Genomic DNA, 21,077 nt, shown 5'->3' with positions numbered 1-21,077 from the left:
ATTTCACTTGCTGTAAACTGAGTCAAAGTGCAAAAGAACCTTGCCCTTCCCAGTGGGCTCAAGTAAAAGGAAACTGATGCATCTTCTTCTAGTTTATGTATTCTTCCTCATTAACAACTTTTGTCATCTTGACCACACTCTGATGTTGCTTGGCCACATGTGCCATGATTTTTATCTGTGAAATTTTAAGGGATATGCTTTTTACATGTAAAAATGATTTCTACACAAGCTTCCTCCTTGCAGATGCTTAATACAGAACTTTATCGCACCACGGGCTCCACGCAGGGACAAGAACGGTACAGAAGGGGCCAGGAACGAGTGTGGAACGAGTGGGGAATGCATTTTACTGCATGCAAAGTCCCTCACTCATTCCGTTCCGTTCCCCATCCATTCTCCATCTGTTCCAGAGGGGGAGATTTTTGAGAACTGTTCAAAACAGTTGTCAAAAATCTCCTCCTCTGGGGATGGATTGGGAATGGAAGGGCAGGGAACGGAACGAGTGAGGTACTTCCTTGTGTGCAGTAAAAATGCGTCCCTACTCGTTCCGTTCCCTTCCAAAATCCTTTTGTCCTGTTCTCTTCCAAGATCCTTTTGTCCTGTTCTCATCCCTGCCTGGAGCCCTGTACGATAAAGTTCATAGTTTAAGAAGAACTGTTAATCCTCTATATGTTTTGGATTACACCTCCTACAGTCCCTTATTAGTAGTCCTGCCAAGGGGAGTTGCACACCAAAACATCTGAAGTGCCAAAGATTTCCCATTCTTGTTCTAGACATGTAGGCACCAAATGGAAGTGGAACTTGCAACATGAAGTTGCAGTGATGAGTGCTCTTATTCAGTAGCATCACTGGGGTTGGTGTCACCCCCAGTGTGGTAACCCATGCTGTCACACACACACCAGGCTGCCTGGCTGGCATATCCTCCAGCCACCTCCCTCTGCCAGACAGGCTGCCCATGCCATAGTGATGATGCAATGCTGCTGGCATCCCACATTCCATTCTGGATCTGGCACAGCTGCTCCCCCAGCAGCTGCCCCAGTCCTGGAAGGCATATTACCCATGACCAGCAGCTGAAAAAGATAGCAGTACCCTTTCTCACTCACCCAGCAGGTGCACCAGGCCCAGAAGGGGCTGCTGGGCTACTGCAGCACCGTACTCTCATCAGCGGCTGCAGCCAATGAGTGGCAGAGGCACCCTGACTAGCAGAGGACAGTGGTCAAGGGGGGACCTGGGATGGACGGAAGGGACTGCCGCACCAGATGTTTACACACACCCTGACTGCCCCACCAAGTGTTCACTCAGTGCATTCCACATCGCCCACACCCCTCAGTGATGCCTCTGCTCTTATTCAGAATTCCATTTACTCAGCCCAGCTTTTTGCCAGATTGCTCTATACCAGAGGTGGGGAACCTACAGCCCTCCTAGTTCTGATGAACTACCGTTCCCATCAGCCAAGCTGAAGAAGTTTTAGCCAGGCTCAAGAAAGCTTGCTTGTAGCTCCTCTTCTTAGGGTGTTCCAGCTCTTACTGTCAGGACGTTCTTCCTAATGTTGATGTGGGCTTTCTTTCCTTGTAGTTTGCACCCATTGCACTGTGTCCTAGTCTCTGGAGCAGCAGAAAACAAGGCTGCTCCATCCTTAATATGTCATCCCTTCAAATATTTAAGCAGGACTATCCTATAAACTCTTAACCTTCTCTTCTACAAGTTAAACATACCCAGATCCCTAGGTCGCTCCTCATAGGGCATGGTTTCCAGACTCTTCACAATTTTGGTTGCCCTCCTCTAGACACATCCAGGGGGGTTTGGTTCCAGAACCCCACCATGGATACCAAAATTCATGGATCCCCAAGTCCCATTAAATTCAAAATTAATTAAATTAATTAAATTCCATTCAAAATTAATGAACCATCAAAATCGTAAACTGCGTATGTAAAGCACCATGTACACTGATGGCATTATATAAATAAATGAAGATGAAGAAGAGATGGAGATGATAGTAAAATGCTGTTGTTTATATAAAATGGCAAAATCCACATTTGCTTTTTGGAATATATTCCAGTAGGCTTGGGGGAATCCCAAGATTTACAGATGTACAGAACATATTTCTAAAAAGAAGTTTAAGGAAAATACCTCCTGCAACAGCCCAGTGAGGACTGAATATGTTTAATGATCATGGAAATGTGATTGACAGTTGGGGGTGGGAAAGGAATAGGAAACTAGGTAGTGGATTATCCTGGAAGAAGGCATGACTGAATAGGCAGCAAAAGAGCAATTGACCCTGTAGCAAATGCAGAGCCACAGCATCCCAGATAAATAGATAGACAGATAGTCATTGAGATAGTCAAGAAGATATCCCTTTCAAGGTGGCCAATTTGACCATCAAACAGACTGCTCTGTTGGGAAGTTCTTGCTAATCTTTACTTGTAAATTGCCTTTCTTGAATCAGTCTTTCAAGCAAGAGAAAACAATTTGACTTCATTCCCGTGACGCTCTTCAAATATTTAAAGATGGCTATCACATTGCCTCTTCTGTAGGGTAAAGATCTGTTCCCTCAGTATTTTCACACAGGATTTAGTCTTCATACCTTTGTCATCCTCTCCAGTTTGTCAATATCCTGTGGTTCAGCAATTACACAGTAGAGTCTCTCTTTGGATCTTTCTGGAGAATGGCGATCTTCCACTCAGCTGCAGAATATTCAGGAAAAATCTGAATTAAAGGACACCATGATAGAAATGAAGGAACATCATGATGACCATGGATGACCAAAAACAGACCTACCATTCTCTGCTGGTCATATTTCCCCCCTTGGAAAGATGAGGGGTTTTATCACACAGCATGCTGACTTACCACAATTGTGTTGGTTTACAAATGGAAGTATACCCATTTGGCATTGTTTCTTATCCCATAACATGACATAACAAACTACAATTCACAGAATTCCATAGCACTCAGCCATGGCAGTTAAAGTGGTGTCAGACTGGATTATTTCTGCAGTGTGGATGCAACCCACTTGGAACATTACTATGTAGAAACTTGAGATCCACCACCTGGAACCCCAAGATCCAACAGCTGGAGGCATTGGGTCTGGAATATCAAATATTGGGAAACAAGCAGGAGAATGCTGTTATGCTCACCGCCACTACCATCATGAATTCATTTATATCAAACCTTTTCCCCAGCCCTGAGACTCAAGACAGCTTCTACAACTTCAATGTGGATAAAACTAGTTATAAAGACGTAAGTAAAAAAATAAAAAAAAGTTATTGTAACTAGTGCTTTAAATTGCACCTGAAAAGAGATTGGCAGCCAGTGTCTTCATGGGAACAGAACCCTGGGCTGGAAAGTCTTTTGGTCTGATTCAGCTGGGTTCTTCTGATGCCCAGTTTCCTACCTTCACTGAAACTAAACTACACATTTCTCTACGTGTTTTCCTGAAGTTCTTTCTGTTGTTTGTTGCCCTTTGCTTTGTTCTGCTCCTGGCTGCCTGTTATTAACTGCACCCTGTTCCTTTATCTTTCATGCCAAGCACAACTACTTTCTTTTTCCAATCCATTTTACTTAGCATAGCTCTCCTTTTGTATCCAACAGGCTGGATTAACCTGTCCCTACTTGCAACAACTCACTGCTTTCGGGTATGTTTGTTCCCATAATGCAGCTATGGCCATGACTCCCTTCATATCCACACACCCATCCCACAGTCTATTCTCCTACTTTACTTGTTTTGATACACACACCAGTTATTATCTGAGTTCACAGGTACAACTGTACAAATTCAGTCCCATCTTGGAAGCAATGTGATTAAAGTAATACAGTTGCTTGCCTTCCATTTTTTAAACATTATTTTAAGCATGTCATTGTTTTTAAGCATTATAGTGACAATTATATTAAAATTGTTGCATAATACATAACATTCCCCCATTACTATACATTACTACGCATTACTACGCATTAGGAATTTTACTTCACAAATGGAGTAGGATTTGGGGACATTTTTGTCCATTTTGTAGTTATATTTTCCCCATATAAAAATCAAAATTATTTTATTTATTACTAACAAGAATTACCATCTAATCTACAGGGGTGGAAATCATGTAGCCTTCCAGATGTTGTTGGACTGGAAAGCCTAGCAACCCTCACCACTGGCTACATTGGGTAAGGCTAATGGGAGTTGCAATACAATGGTATCTGGTGGGCCATGTGATTCTCATCTTTGTGCAAAGGAATAATCCATTGCTTTTTAAAATAACATTTCCCAGCTCTGAACTGTAGGGGGGGAAATGGAACACCTAATCTCGTGATCACCAAATAAGAGCCTTATTGCATGAGAAAAAGAAAGCCAAAACATAGTGGGAGAATACAAGCTTTCTTTGTGCCTCTCCACTTGATGTCGTAGTACTTATGTTCTCTTTCCAAGGGAGGTGGTTATGAAAGCATGCCTTTTGTTGTGCTGGAAAACTCAGTTTGGCAAAAGGCACGCTTTTATGACCCTCTCCCTAGGGAAGGTGAATGGAAGTGCTGCAATGGCATACAGAGAGACACAGAGAAAATCAGAACTCTCCCACTCTATTTCAGCTTTCTTTTCTCATGTGATAAGGCTCTAAGGAAGTGTGCCAGGGAATTATGGTAGAAACATAGAAGATTACAGTTAAAGTGGGAGATTATTGCACTGAGATAGTGTGAAAAGGATGTTATCGCACAGCCTCATGCCTAGATCAGAGGCATCCCATACCTGACTGGGACTTCTATCACACCGAGCAAAAAACTGTTCTCTTCCCTTCATTATTCAGTATGGGAGAAGTCCCAGTTGGGTATGGGATGCCTCCAATCTGGGCACAAAGTTGTATGATAACATCTGTTTATACACAGTCTCAGTTTGTGCCCAGATCAGGAGGGAAAGCCATGTGATAATCTCTATGGAGATGAAATAAAAAGCAGTTAATAGTGCAGACACACCTTAAGCTTTTTGATACTGAAGGCCTCTTTTAGCCTGCAGATTTGTAATTTGTGCCCCAACAGATGATTAACAGAGGTCAAGGAGAAGCCAAGAAACTGCTTCCACAAGCAACCTTTAGCCAAAGTCCAAATTATCCCCTTCTTATACAATCAGCTCTCCTGCCCTATCCCATCTTTGCTTTGTGTTAATGAGCAACAAACCTCACCTTAGCCTTCTTTTGTCTCTTCAACTCAAGGCAGATAGTTGGGTTAACTCGCTAACCAGAGGAAAACTGGGTGCTGATTTAATTAGTAAAAAGCGAATGAATGTTAAGTTTTGTTTTATTTTTCTCTCCTTTGGGGAGAAAGGCAGCATATATATTAAATTAAATAAATAAACAAATTCATTTCTATGCTGCCTTTCCCCTGGAAAGGGGCCCAAGGTGGCTCACAGATGAAAAATTTATATCTATCTCAAGTGGCCCTGACCTAATCACAAAAAGATCCATTTTGATTTCAGATGAGAAATTACAATTTCTGAATTTAAAAAAAAACCTTGACGATTAATATATTTCCAGGGACCTCCCCAAATAAGAAAAAACTGATACGTTTTGAGACCAGTGGCAGTTTCTGCTGTTATTAAATGTTATATCTTTCCTCATCAGCAAATAAGTTGTAGTAGCTGGCTTGCTTTTTTTTCCTTTTCCTTTTTTTGTTTTTTGCCATGCCTTCAGAAACCTGCACAACGTGTTTAACAAAATGAAACAGGAGGAACAACTGGAACCGGGCATGTACTCTCATGCCACCATTGACTCTCTTACAATCATGAGTTATCTGCTGAAATTGGCACCACATTGGAATGAACATGAGAAGCACAGAGCCTAAATGGGTGGCAGGTCATATAAATAAAGGGGGATCAACATAGGTTGTGTGGTCTCAAAATCTGAGCTCTCACAAAGAGAAAAAGACTTGCCATTTCTAGAGGCACTTCACACAAATCATGACGCTCTCTCTCGCTCTCGCTCTCTCAGTACACATCTTTACCAATCCCTTCCCAAAATTGTACTTTTTTAGCCAGTTCTAAATTAAGTCAGGGGTCTGGTGGGTGGGAGCTGTGTTGCTCACCATTACTGATGTCTAAGGTCCTCAGATCTCAGGACCTGGTTCCTCTTCTCCATTCCTCTGGGGAAGGAATCTTAGGGTGGACACGCTGCCTTTAAAAGTGTGTGTGTGAATATTCTGTCCTCATTACTGCAACTTGGTATTATTTTATTTGAATAGTATACACTGTGTATGATGGCCAATACTTTAATAACATCAGCAGAGGCATTCCCTTGCACTGCAGCGTCACCTTTGTAACATTACCAGAACCCTTATCATGTGTCATCACAAAGGGTGGCCTCTAGGACTTAAGTTTTGACTCTGATCTCAAGGCCTGGGATTGTCCTGACACAGCAACCCTAGCAATGTTCCAGACCACATATTACTCTGTTCCTATTTATGCCCCTCCTAAGCACCAACTACTGCCATGCCACCAAATTTTGGTACTGTGGCGGGGGGGGGGGGGGGGGAGAGAAGCCACATCTTTCTGTCTCCCAGGATTCTACTTTAAAACAAGGCACTTGCTTTCCCATAAGACTTGTTTTTAAACCACAAATGTGGCTTTTTGCCACTGCATCCCTGAAATTCTGCACTGTGAACAGCAAGGTCAGACAGGATCAAGTTAAATTACAAGGGATCTAATGCAACATTATATTAGAGGGGATCTAATGTTGCCCATCCCTGGAATCAATGGAAGGTGGTGGCCTCCTGGTCAATGGGATAGTGAAGCTGCTCTAGGATTTAATCTGATTTTTAAAAAAGCTTTCTAAGGCCCAGTACAGACCGCTAGTTTGCAGTGGCCTCGGGCCAATTCTAGGGTTCCAGAGCACACAGCATCTGCACTCTCTGGAACTCTAGCAAGTATGGACGGTGCCATCTTTACGCAATGCCGTCCATATGGGGCGCACATGCATGAAGCAAGCGCAGCACCGCGTTGGCACCTTCGGGGCCGTGTTTCCGTCATGCATGTGTCACAGTGTGCCAATGGTGCACTGATGTTGCTGTCCACGCGTGCCAAGAAGAACCTGTTTTTTACGGGGTCTTTTTGGTCCGGAGGGACGTCGCACGGTTTGGCTGCTGGGCACCTCCAGCCCACCTTTTTGGGGCGGTATGTACCATGCCTAAGGTGATAAACCTTAACCTCAGTCTCAAACTTGCTTTGTTAACGAACAGGTGAAAAGCCAGAGCAGAGCCACCAGCCTCCACTATCTGCAGTGTTAGCATCCCTCCCAAAGGGACTAGTGAATTGAACAAATATTGGTCATGGAGTGGAGTGGAGTGGAGTGGGCAGGTTCAATGCCCACTACCCCGACACCAAAATCCTGATATATAATGATCCCACCAGCCTGCTGTTTCCAATTTTTAGAAGTCACATGAAAGGCAACTTTGCATTTACCATTCTCTTTGCCTGCACCCTAACTTTGTTCCAAGTTTTAGCAGCCGAGAGATACAAAAATCCACTGTGTTAATGGCAATCCTGCAAGGGACATGCATGTGCATCTCCCCCAGCTAGATGAGAACAAAATCCCCTCCTTGTTTCTGAAACTATTTTTGGTACAGGCCTCTATGTGATAAGGCAGAGAATATGCTGCTCCTGCAAACCTTCAAGCTTTCAGCGCTAAAGAAATGTTTCCAAAATGATAAACATGGCGACAAATAATGATACAATCTTTACAAGGAAATGGAAGAATGGAGAACCTAGAAACAGTTCAAAGAAGCACATTTCTATGATTCTATGATTCTGTCCTTTGCCCCAGTCTTCTCCTTTCTGGATTTCTTTCTCTCAGACCCAGGTGGACAACTTGTAGCACTCTGGGACAAATCTTAGTGAAGTTATTTTTAAAGAGAATGAATATTATGACATATGGAAGCCATCCATCACTGAAAAGTGATAGAATGATGCTCTGGGACCCACTTAGAGAAGGCTCCAGTGTGTCATTGTATGGCGTTTAAATTGTTTTATAGTGTTTAATGTGGGGTTTTTTAATTGTTTTTAATTTTTTTAATTGTAAACAGTTTTAGTCTGATACTTTTGGAAGACACCTTGGGCCCCACTTTGGGAGAAAGGCAGCATATAAATGAAGTAAAATAAATAATAAATCATTCCATCCTTTTCTTTCTCAAAGCAACATTCCAAGCTCTGCTTCACATATTGTTGGACTGTAGCTCCCAGCATCCAGCATCACTTTCGGCCAAATGCTAGAACAGAATGGAAGCCCAAGGGGAGTGGGGAATGAATGAAGCACATTTGAAGAAACGTAGCCAAGCCTGAGATGCTTATCTCCCCCAACACACACACACACAACACACACCATTATCCTTTTTAGCCTGGATTATCCTTTTTACTTTCTGATTTTGTTCTCTGGTTTTGTTCCGTTTCATTTTGTTTCCCCTCTGGATTCTCAGCCTGTTGTGTTGTAGAAACTGAGAGCACTCCCGTAGGAATGTAGGTCAGGCTTGCTGTATGAGAGACAAAGAGTCTTGTGTGTTTGGTTCCCCTGGTAGTCCGTACTCAATAGCACCCGGGCAAGCCTATGGCAAAGAAGAGAGGGAGTGTATCATTTACCTTGGGAAGACTGGAACAATTTGCCTGCTGACTCCAAAGGGTTTGGGAATGGAGACAAGTCATATTAGGGGAGAGGCCAGGAGAGAGGCCTTTAAAACTTGTTTTTAAGTTTATGCAGAGCTTTGTAAAATTTACTTTTTTGGATTACCTAGGTGCAATCCTACAAGCAACTTTTCCAAGCTGTGAGTTTATGTCAAGCAAACAGCAGCTCAGATTTCTAAAACAAAACAAACTCAGCATTCCTTTCTGGGCACTACTAGATTTTCTTGAAAGTAATTCTAGATAGGAACAAGGAAATTCTTTCCCCTTTGGGAAGGGCTTCAGTCAGTGGCATCACTTGGGGATGTGGGAGTGCGGACCGCACCAGGTGGCAACCTAAGGGGGGGTGACACCACTGCTCTTCAAATCTACCTTTTGCCAGAATTGGGCTCTGGCATTCATTTGATTCCCTTTAAAATGCTTTAAAAGATGGGGTGAATGGGGTGAAGCTCAGTGAGAGAAGAAAGGGGAGGCCCCAGATTTTTTAAAATTAAAATTTCAAATTTTTAATTAATTTTTTTAATTTTTTTAAAAAAATCTTTAAAAACATCACATTTTAACCAAATCTTCACTATGTACATGTAAATACATTTAGGTTGTGCATATGATATTGTAATTTGAAGGTATAATCTTAATTTTGCTAGTTGTTTATGTCACAACTATTAGCACTTCATTCAGTGATATATGGGAATTACAATTTATGAGTTACATTAGTGCAAAAAAGCATTACTAAGGATTCTGCATGGGGTGAAATGGGAGGAGGTCACTGAGGGGTGTCATGAGTAACCACACTAGGAGCCACCAACCCTAGTGATGTCGCTGGCCTCAGTGCGTTTCAAAAACATCTCTTGTGCTCTCCAACATTTCACAAATGAAAACTGGGACATATAGCCAAGGAATATAAAAATGTGGTCAATATGGCAAAAGTTATTAATGAAGGAAAATCACACAAGCTTGGGAATGCTGCAGCAGTTTGCTTTTGCCATTGCCTTCTGGGAAGGGCCAATTCTGCTCCCTCCTTTCCTCCTCCATGAGTTAACTGAATGCAAATAATTTTTACACTTTGTACTCAGTTTGCAACAGCTGAAGAAAGCTGAGGATAAAGTGGAAGAAGGAGAGAGAAACTGGGACAATACAGAAAACAAGTGAAAAAATGAGATGACAGAGTATTAATGGAAACTGTCCCTGCCAAATCAGGAAAGTGGAGGGTATGATCCTGTGAATCCTGTGTAACGTCTAGAATGTGTATATTCCTGTAACTCACTTGCAAGAAGACTGTGCATTTCAGAGAGAATTATTGCAGGTGGATAATTCTCTAATTAAATATTAATTAAATACTTAACAAACCTATGCTAAAGAACAAAAACAAAAACCCCACCTAGATGTTTACTCGCAGGGTGGAAACTTCAACCACTTGCTATTAGAACCTGTTTCTGCCATCAGCTTTACCTTGGATTGTGACACTTCTGGTTCCAAAGTAGCAAAGTTTCATCTTTGAATGGTTCCTCCATAAAACCAACTGCTGGTAGGTAGAAAACTGGGATAAAACTGTCTCAAGGAATAGTTTACTCTGAATTCATTGGTCTGGCTTAATCATTTTATGCATAGGGAATTTTGCACATTGAAGAATATTCACTTTCACATCTGCCACACCCATTTATTTGCTTGTTATTTGTTTCTTCTCTGCCTGCCTGCCTCCCTCCCTCCCTCTTCCTTCCTTCCTTCCTTCCTTCCTTCCTTCCTTCCTTTCTTCCTCCTGCAAATGTGGGACCCATGATGGCTTATAATATAGTTTAAACCAGGATGTGGATAAAATAAATAATATTTTTAAAACCAACTAAAAATAACCACGCTCTCATATTAGAACCAGTACTAAATTAAAAACAGTTTCAGAGCATTTAAAACAAATGAGAAAAAAGTACAGCATCCTCTGTTTAAAAGTTCTGCCACATCAATTAGGGCCAGAAGCAAGTCTAAATAAGAAGGCCTTTGTCTGCCAATGGAAGGAGAGAATAGAGGGGGGTAACCTAGTGTCCTGTCAGAGGGATTTTCACAGTCTGGGAGCAGCCTCCAAGAAGGCTGTGACTGAAAGAAAGCCCTTGAGCAATAGGTTGTACAGACACAGACAGGTGTTATATGTCGGCCTCGGGGCAGAGTGGGGGTGTGACGTCCACACAATGCATGCCCTTATGCTGCCTTGATGCCGCCATCACACCATGCACCTGACTGCATGGCAGGCGGCATTATGGCGCTCCTTTGGTGCTCCGTCCAGATGAGACAGAACCAAAAGGAGTGCCAGAAGCTGCCACCGCCACAACAAAGGCACCCTTTCCCTGGCACTAAAAGGAGCCACTTTTTGCTGCTCCTTTCTGCACCACACTGAAAGGGGAGGCAGCAGGTTTCTCCAGAGGGGCAGTCTGTTTAGCCCCAAAGATCTCAAATAATTAATAATAATAATAATTTGTTTTATTTATATACCGCTATTCCAAAGATCATAGCGGTGAACAGCAAGTAAGCTAATTAGCAAGTAAGCTAATTTGCCCCCAACAGTCTGAGTACTCATTTTAGTGACCTCGGAAGGATGCAAGCCTGAGTTGAGCTTGGGCCCTTTTGCTGGTCTTGAACTCGCAACCTTGTGGTTTTAAGTGAATGGCTGTAGTACAGGCACTTAACCACTGCGCCACCAGGGCTCCTTGGACAGGTTCATGTGGAGAAATTCAGTGTTTCAGTTAGTCTGGAACCAAGACACAAAGGCTTTTATGGATCACTATTGGCACTTTAAATTGTGAGTAGAAACTTGAAGTGGTATAGTCCTGAATCAGCTTGATAATTCTTTCCATTCATTGTATAAACAGAGCCCCTGGTGTGGGTGGGAGGGCAGGAAGGCAAGAAGTAAGAGAAATTCCTCCATGTTTTTAAAACAAAATTTCACTAAGAGGACTAATTGGCTGTCCTTTACTCAGACCCTGATTTGTTGCTGTAGTTATGTGCCTGCAAGTCAACCCTGATTTAGAGCTTTATCGCATGAGAAAGAAAGCCAAATCAGAGTGGGAGAATAGCAGCTTTCTCCATGCCTCTCTACATGCTATCATAGCACTTCTGTTTGCTTCCCGAGAGAGATGATCATAAAAGTATGCCTTTTGTCATGCTAGAAAAATCCATTCATCAAAAGCACACTCTTACGTCTATCTCCCTTGGGAAGTGTAACGGAAGTGCTATGACAACATGCAAAGAGGTACAAATAAAGCCACTACTCTCCCACTCCATTTAGACTTTCTTTTATCATGAGATAAGGTTCTTATAGCGACACTTTGCTGGGGTTTCTTTGGCAAGAATTATTAAGAGGTGATTTACCATTTCCTTCCTTGGACACTGAGTGGTGGTGACTTGTCCAAGGTCACCCAACAAGTTTCCATTACTCAATGGGAATTCGAACTCTGGTCTTTCAGATGCAAGTCCAAATATAAGCTGGCCCCCTTCCATGTATATGGAGTAACTCATCCAGCAGATGTGTCTCATTTCAACAACAGTTATGTTGTAGCTTAACTGAGGACAAGACGTAGCTAAGGAGGCATCATGTAAGCTGCGTGGCACATAAAACTATCTTCTAACTCTTTGCTACCATTTCCAACCCACTGCTAGCATCTGCTGCCTGGTGCAACCACTTGATTCTCCCTAATGGCAGGGCTGACGTTATGCCCAGTAGCTGCTGTTTGCAATATTCCTCAAGGAATGTGGGCACACAGGTGCGGTCGCCCAGAATCAATATGCAGGTTTCACACTTAGGTGAGTTGTTGCTTTTTGGGCAAGCATCTTCGGGACATATCTTCCAGTTGACATGATGTAAGAGAAAGAAGCAAAACTCCACTGATCACTTTCCAGTCCTGAAGCTTTAATGGACATTGTAGTAATTGCATGCCACCTTCAAAAGCCTTTCATTCTTTTCTGCCCTTCAAACCAGCTCCCAACCTTGGACAGAAACTCTTGAAAAGCAAATAAGTTTGCATCTAGCAGAAGCTTAGAGGCGTGACCCTTGGGGTCAAGGGGCAGGAGAAGTCCCCAGCTGAAGGATTGAGAATCTTCACCCTTCTAGTTGTTCATGAACTACAGGGCCCATCATATTTCACAATTAGCCAAAGTGGGGAAAGGGGTCTTGCAAGATTTGGGGGGCCACACTACCCCCCAGCCCTGTTGCAGCCAGGGTGACATCCAGTACATTTGGATAGGTCCAAAATTGAAGTCCAGTGCTGTGGTGCACACTGCACCATATCTGGAAGATAATGAGCAGTGCAAAATCTCATGAGAGCTGCTAAGTGGAAGAAAAGACTGCAGACTTCATTCCAGGATGACAAAACCACAGAATAGGAACCTCCTAATTTCAGTCATATGACCCTGAGAATCAATTTTTTTCCTCAGCTTCTTTATATTATTCCAAAATGTGCCTCATACTGTCTCTGTGTTTCAGAATCACACAGATAAGCATGGCACCATCCCATTGAATTCTGGGATTGTAATTTAGTGAGGTACTTAGAATTGCTAGCTAGACAGCTCTAGTGCTATAGCTGAGAGGAGTAGATGAGCTCTTCAGTAGAGAATCCTAAATACAAGCTGGTACCTGCAGATGTTTTGGATTACAGTTCTTATATTTATGTAATTCATCATTACTTTTGGGCCCTTCTGACTAGGCTAAACTCCAAAATACCTGCAAGGCACCAATTTAGTGCTTTATTGTTTACACTGATTCCTTGAATATTCCATCAGATCTGCCCAAGCAGGTGGAACAGGCTGTTAGATGCTTGTTTACATGTTCTTCAGCAGCATTATTGCAACACAGGAGGCTGTTAGTAAATGAGATTACAAATGTCCTCAGCTACAGATGGTGTATTTTGTAAGTGTATGAAAAAAGATTTTGGCTGATGTTGTGCAGAACTGTACAGATACTGCCAGTGTTAATATACCCTAAACCCCTGCCACTGGATATGCAGTTTCACAATTAATATCTAGCATTGGGCATGTTTTGAGGACACAATGATCTGCGAAAACTAGAAAGGCACACATGTAGGAGTCATGCTAACTGTGGAACAGATGGGAAACCTAGCTAGAACAAAAGCAAGCACTGATGGGGTTTGCTGAACATCTCACACCCCCTCCCATATGCTTTGCATTATCTCTTGCAATGAAGGCAAAAGAAGCCATTGTTAAAGGAATCAGAGACTACACCCCAGCTTCTGATGATGTTCCAGCATCCCCTTCTTGCCTGAACATCAAGGGATTGTCTCAAGTCTATTCCGTGCATTGACACTGTTATGTGAAAGCCATCAAACCATTCCAGACCCTTTTGTCAGTCTCCTGGAAAAGGCATCAGAGCCTTGGATCACACAAAGCATCACTTGAGGGTATGAAAGGCAGCATAAAAATCCCCACTCCAGTCCTAGTCATGTTCTTCACAGACCAGGATCTCTCTGTAGGTCTGAGCCATTTTAAACCATGTTGGATATACTGCTGCATTTTCCACAGACCTTTCTCCAAGATTGTTAACTATCATCCCTTTCAACCCCTGAACTGTCTCTAGTCAGCTTTCAAATGTTTCTTTCCAATAGCCTTGTATGATTCTTAATATTAATTCGATTCTTGTATGTTTGCATGCACTCTTGCACATTTCTAAATACCTTATTTACGGAGACTAGAGTTCTTTTACAGTTAGTACTGGTATACAGAGATGAAAAGATCCCCATAATTTACCCTCCTCTCACAGTCTTCCTTCTGAGCTAAAATTTCTCCAAATTTCAAGGAGACTCTAGCATTGCTGCTGGAACCCTCAATGTCCCCCTCCACTTTTTAGGATAACACTAGATAGGAGAGATAAAAGAAAAGGGAAATAAATGTACATCATCATCATTATCATTTTAATCCATCTTTGTCTTTATATTCTGCCTTTTTTTCAGTTGAGGCTTAAAATGGCTAACAATTTCAAACAAGTATAAGATAGCTAAAACATACAAAGGTGAACATTAAACTAGGATTGACATAATTCATCTTCAAGGTTGTTGTCACATCCAGCTCCTCCAGTTTATTATTATTATTATTATTATTATTATTATTATTATTATTATTATTAAAACCAGAGCAGAACCCAAAGGGCACCATCCATTGCCATCCTCATCTGAGGCCAGCTTTGGCAAACCCGAAGTTTTGCTGCACCATTTGGATACCTTTATTTTCCTTCCCCCTGTCACCCTATTCCCACGATGCTTCCTGAATCTGAATGCTTTAACTGCCCAGAGACAGGATGAAATGTATCAGAACCAGCTACAGTTTTCGTGGTGTCCTCAAGCACCAGGACATGCACAGGCCTCTTTCCTCTTACCATTGTGGCTGGCTACTTCCCTTTCCCATACCACTTGACAGACAAATGGACACACATACACTCTCATCCTGCCTTTTCAGTTGCTTTTAGAAAGTCCTGGTTTCTTTCTCCTCCTCCTACCACTTTCCACCTTAGTCCTACTTAGCTTACTTCAGTTGCTGCAAAGTGAGTTCAAAGCTTGCACTCATTTAATTCAGCAGAGGGAGAAGAGGAAACTGAATCTCGTGCTTCCCAGTAGGCTTAGGCAAAAGCCTCTCCTAGCTTGTGTGTTCTTCCTCATTAGTAACTTTCACCACCTTGACCACATTCTTGTGTTGCTTGGCCCAATGTGTTTTGGCTGAATGTCACACTACACTGTTTTAAAAAGGTAAAGGTAGTCCCTTAACATGAATGGCTAGTCGTAACCAACTGTAGGAGGTGGTGCTCATCTCCGTTACTAAGCCAAAGAGCCAGCGTTGTCCTGAACTGCTCTGGTGATCATGTGACCAGCATGACTACTCTGAATTCTGTTACCTTTCCACCAAAGTGGTACATATTTATCTACTTGCGTTTGCATGCTTTCGAATTTCTAGGATGGCAGAAACTGGGACTAATGACAGGAGCTCACCCCATCATGCAGCACTCAGGCCTTGAACTGTCAACCTTCTGATTTCCAGTTGTCAGAACTGGCGTCTTAACCACTAAGCCACCCCATCCCTCACACCATATTGTTATAGCACTATTATTCGACTTCAACTGCTATGGTTGCTTCCTATGAAATCCTGGGATTTGCAGGATTTACATATTACAGATGGGCATTTAGAATACTCTGCCAAAGAAACCTTAGGAATCACTAAACTACAAGCTACAGAATTCCACAGGAGGCAGCCATGGCAGTTAAAGTCAAATAATAGCACTATAATGCAGTATGTTATTGGCCTTGATTTTTATCTGTGAAATGTTGATTTCCATCTGTGAAATGTTGAAGTTCTCTCACACATGGTAACATATACATGACAACCAGCATGGCATGGTGATTTGAGTGTTGGACTATGACTCTGGAGACCAGTGTTCAATTCTCCACTTGGCCATGAAAGCCCTTGGGTGACTTTGGGCAAATCACATGCTCTCAGCCCATGATAAGTTCACCTTTGGGTCTCCATAAGTTGGAAATGACTTGAAAGCACACAGCAACAACACTATTTAACCCAATGGATGATGGCAGCACTAATGGAAATGCAAAACTGTTATGTTTCTTGCCCTGTGGTGCTTCTCCCACTGGAAGAATCCGCAGTGTAGTTGCAGCCTGATTGTGGCAATTCTAATACAAGGAGATCCTTATGTTTGAGTATGCATCTTCACCAGTAAACAGAACTCCTTATTTTGAATCTCTGTAACATGAAATCTTCCCAGGGGTTGATCCTAACTTGTAAGGCACTGTGATTTTAGCAGGACAAGAGAGATTGTTGCAAGCACCTTATCCCATCTTTTCCTCGATGGGATACAGGTGCATTTAACTCTCAAAGGCCCCATTCCCACTGGGCTATAAAGCGAATCAAGAATCGGATTATAGGAACATCGTTCCCATTTGAACTTGTGTTCGATCCTAGTTTAAGGAAAATCATTCCCATCTGAATTCGTGTTCGATCCTATTTTGATCGATTTCTCTAGCGAAAACCTGAATCAGCAGTGGATAACCCGGGTTATCCTGATACCACTTTTCCAGCAGTTCTTTTGCCAGGGACCGTGTCCAATCCGAGATAAATTAATGTGAACATCAGGTGTCTGATTCGGGAATTTTGGGATGGGAGGGCCAATGTTAAAGGGGCTGGTCTGGAAGTGTCACCCACTTTGTTCTCTTTCCTGGCATTGCCGGTGCCATTTTCCCATTCGCGTAGCCTTTCCTTGGTGGTGCAGCCTGTAGCTAGGCTTGGGCAAGGGGGCCCCAAGGAGAGGGAGACAGAGAGACTTAGGCTGTATCTACACTGGTGAAATCACCCAGTTTGGCACCGCTTTCACTCTTTCCTGGCTCTAGGCTATGGAATTCTGGGAGTTGGGCCCACAACAAACTCCATGTCCCAGAATGCCATAGCCTTGAGCCAGGATGCTTAAAAGCAGTGATTTCCGGGTGATTTCTCCAGTGTAGATGCAGCCTCAGTCTCTCTCTCTCTCTGGCACATGCGCACATCTGCATGCCCCCCTGCATGCCCCTCCTGGAAGTTGGAGTTTGTTGTGGGACTGGGCGCGCACATGCACACACACAGGAAGACCTTTGGATCTGAATTGGATCCCCTCTTATTCTTCCTCCTCCTCCTCTTCTTCCTCCCTTTTTCTTCCTCCTCTCCCTCCTCCTCCTCTTCCACTCTGGGCCCAACAACATACTCCAACTCCCAGAATTCCACAGCCTAGAGCCAGAAAAGAGTGAAAGAGGTGCCAAGAGTGTGGATGCAGCCTCTCTCTCTCTCTCTCTCTCTCTCTGGTGCACACGCGCTCCCCTGCCCTGACAAGAAAATCCAATCCTTGAAAAGCCACAGGATAACACAGGGTTGCATACCGCCTGCTTATGCCCAGCCCTGGGGGAATGTGATAAGACCTGTCTTTGAGAGTTAAACACACCCGTATCCTGTCAAGGAAAAGATGGGATAAGGTGTGTGCGATAATCTTCAAATTTTCTCCCTGACCAATTCAATTTTTCTGTTAAGAAAACTAGCTTCTGTGAGGCACATACATTTGAAACACTTTGGATTATATTTTGCATAATTTTAATGGTTTCATTTGATCTTATACAGGCTAATAATAAACTTAGTTCTTCAGGTATAGTCAAACATCACCACTGCTGGAAAATAAAATCGATAAACATTAAACAGTTAGGACATAGGTTGTAGCATGTAGGTATGAACAAAGTTCAAAGAGGGTGAACTTTTAACAAGCACACTCTAGGCATAAAAATGAGGAAGAAGCCTAAGAGTATAGCTGAGAAAAGAGGACCTTGAATTCTGGACAAAGATTACCAGCTGAGCAATTTTGCAGCTATGTGTAGCCAGGAAGAAGGTTAAAAGTAATGAATCAATTTATGGTTTAAACAGAATTTATTTATTTATATTATTTATTTCACTTCTATGTAAGCGGGGGGAAAAGTGAGTAAGATCCATGGGTGATTATAGTGGCATTTGGGTTGACCAATTTCAAGGATATGAATAGGTCATGGAACAGGATCACTTCCACTAGCCCTCCTCTCCTCCCCACCTGCATACTTTTATCCCTGGTTGAAAAAGAACATCTAGAATAGAGTACAGCAGAGGGAAGGAGTTTATGATCCCCTGAAGGCTCCTATGATCCTTCATCATTGGCTGTGCTGCCAAGGGCTGGCGGGAGAAGAAGTCAGTGAAGTATTTCCCCTCTTTGGAACGTATTGCCTTTTCACAATAGATGAGAAAGAAGGGCACAGGGCTTGGGTAGGAATCCCTAGTATGAGAAGTGCAAGGTTATATATGTTATAAATAAACTTTATTTATTCAATACATTTACACCTGCAGTTTTTCCATCACAAAATTCACAGTAGCATCCATGGGGATCCTAGACAGTCTCCCATCTGGGCATTGACCATGCATCCAGACTTGCTTAATTTCAGCCCCATGGCTGCATGGCATGCCTTCTTAAGATGACCAAGGCTGACCTTTTGCCAGGGCTTCCAAGCTTATTATTTCATTTATTATCTGTATAATGCCAGCATGGTGCCAGACGAGAGCACAGGAGGACAGCCTTGGAGAATTCTATTTTTGCCCGCCCTTTCTCTTTCATTAATGAGGCTGACTAGGGGTGCCATGTCCTAGCCGCCATCCCCAAACCCCGTATCCTGCCTTGATTTATTTGGGTTGTCTTCTTTCTCACACTACTCTTTGAAGAGCAAGCATGTAAACCAGGCAGGCTTCTGATTTCAAAGAGCTTGGCAGGAACCAGGACTCCAGAATTAGGTTCGTTGTGAAGGAATCTGTGCCAATGTCCAATTAGTCCCTCTCAGACAGCCTTTGTTCAGCCAAAGGAAGGAGCTACCCTAAGAGAGCAAACAGTATAAACAGGCAGACATAAAAGAAATCTGTGCTGGGTTCAAGGAAGGCAGGGCATTGCATGGAATCAAACTGTCGTGACTGTGTACAACTAATTTCTTTCTTGATTTTTTTTTACTAATGAAAGAGCTAGTATGCTTGGTCCAAGATGGTGACAGGTCTGATTTTAGCTTGGGATTTACATTTCCAAAATGGAAAATCAAACTTCTCTGCCTTTCTTGCTCCCACCATTCCCAGATACAACTCCAGTGACTCAATCACATTAGATATTTACAGCATGAGAATTCCACTTTAACTACCATGCCTGCATCCTATGGAATCCTGAAGTTTGTAGTTTTGTGAAGCACTAGAGCTCTCTGGCTGAGAATTCTAAATGCCCTTCCCTAAACTACAAATCCCAAGATTCCCTTGGATGGAACCTTTCATAGGCATCCTTTCATAGGACTTTGTCACACGGGGACCATATGTGCCACCATTCCGTTAAAGTATTAAAGCGTCCGTATCGTGCAAGTGTGCAAATGAGGGAATGGTTTTCACACACAGGTGACAATAACGTGATAAGGGTACATTACCAATGTAGTAAAGAGGGTAGAATGTGCATTTGGTTTTCACAAAGATGCATGAATATCCAGTTAATGGTTTGAACCGCTGACAAATGGAGTTGTGCAATTTCTATCAGGGATTTGTAGCTTGTTATGGCCCCAGAGCTCTCTGACAGGGAAGGCTAAACAAAACTACAAATCCCAGCATTTCATAGTACTGAGCCATGGCAGTTAAACCGGTGTCAAACTGCATTCATTCTGCAGTGTAGATGCTGCCTTAGTGGGGCTTTCCTTAGCAGAAGGCAGATGATTATTTAGAGATGCATAAAACCCTCTTACTAAGGACCATGCTCTCTTTTTAATGACTATTGGATATTTTCCATCTTTGGCTGCATCCACAATGCAGATGTAATCCACTTTGACGCCACTTTAACTGCCATGACTCAATGCTTGTGGAATTCTGGGAAATGTAGTTCGTTGTGACCCCTGAGATCTCAGACAGAGAAAGCTCACAAAGCTACAGTTCCCAGAATTCCACAGCATTGAGCCATAGCAGTTAAAGTGGTGGTGTCAACCTGGTTTATTTCTGCAGCCTTCCACATTGAATTGGATTTACAAAGCATTTGTATGTTTAACATGTTTTAGAGGGTGCTCTAGAAATTTTAAATCTAAGACTCGCTATTTCCGGCTGCACAACTGTTGCTCTCTGGCGCCCCCTGGTGTGTCCACTAAGGCCCCTCTTCTTCTTAATAGAGACACCCCCCACAAACACACACACACACACACACACACACTGTTCTTATTGCTAGTAGAGTTGCAGCATTAGACATATATATGGAGAACCACATTCTGGGTCCAGTAACGCAATTCCTGTTTTGCTTTCACCTTTCAATGGAAGATAGCCATAATTTTATCACACCCCCGTGTTCCCAGTTTCCAAATACTCTTAAGCAAACGCAGGCCCTGATTTTTCTTTCTCAGGTTTTCTTTCGATGGTAAAATTTAAATTGCTTAGATTAAAAGCTACATTCACGGGAGTTTATCACACGGGAGGAATTTCTCTTAATTTAGAATGAAAAGAAAGTGGGGCCAGAACGCATTTGCGTGAATTCACTAGTTCAGCAAATTTACGTGAATTCGAATTGCGTTGGAACTGACTTCCCATTGCCCGAAAATAGTTTGCCATTGCCCAAAATTGCGTGTGATCACCGCTCACGCAATAACGTGAAACCCCATGATTGTGTTTGGACTGACTTCCCATTGCCCGAAATTGTGTGTGGTAGTCTATCATCCAACAACATTAAACCCAATAATGATTGCGTTCGGATTGCCATTGGATTATGCTTCCAATTTCCCTTGTCTGATAATGTCCAGAGAAGGCTAAGTAGCTCCCAAAAGTACAAATCTCAGAATTCATAGCATTGAGCCATGGCAGTTAAAATGGTGTCAAAACTGGATTAATCCTGCAGTGTAGATGCAGAATTAAT

This window comes from Sceloporus occidentalis, unplaced genomic scaffold (assembly GCF_023333645.1).
Source record: "Sceloporus occidentalis isolate IW3139 unplaced genomic scaffold, rSceOcc1.0.p SCAF_265, whole genome shotgun sequence".
NCBI classification, from domain to species: domain Eukaryota; kingdom Metazoa; phylum Chordata; class Lepidosauria; order Squamata; family Phrynosomatidae; genus Sceloporus; species Sceloporus occidentalis.
The sequence above is the reverse complement of the archived record's forward strand: the minus strand, read 5'-3'. Positions refer to the sequence as shown.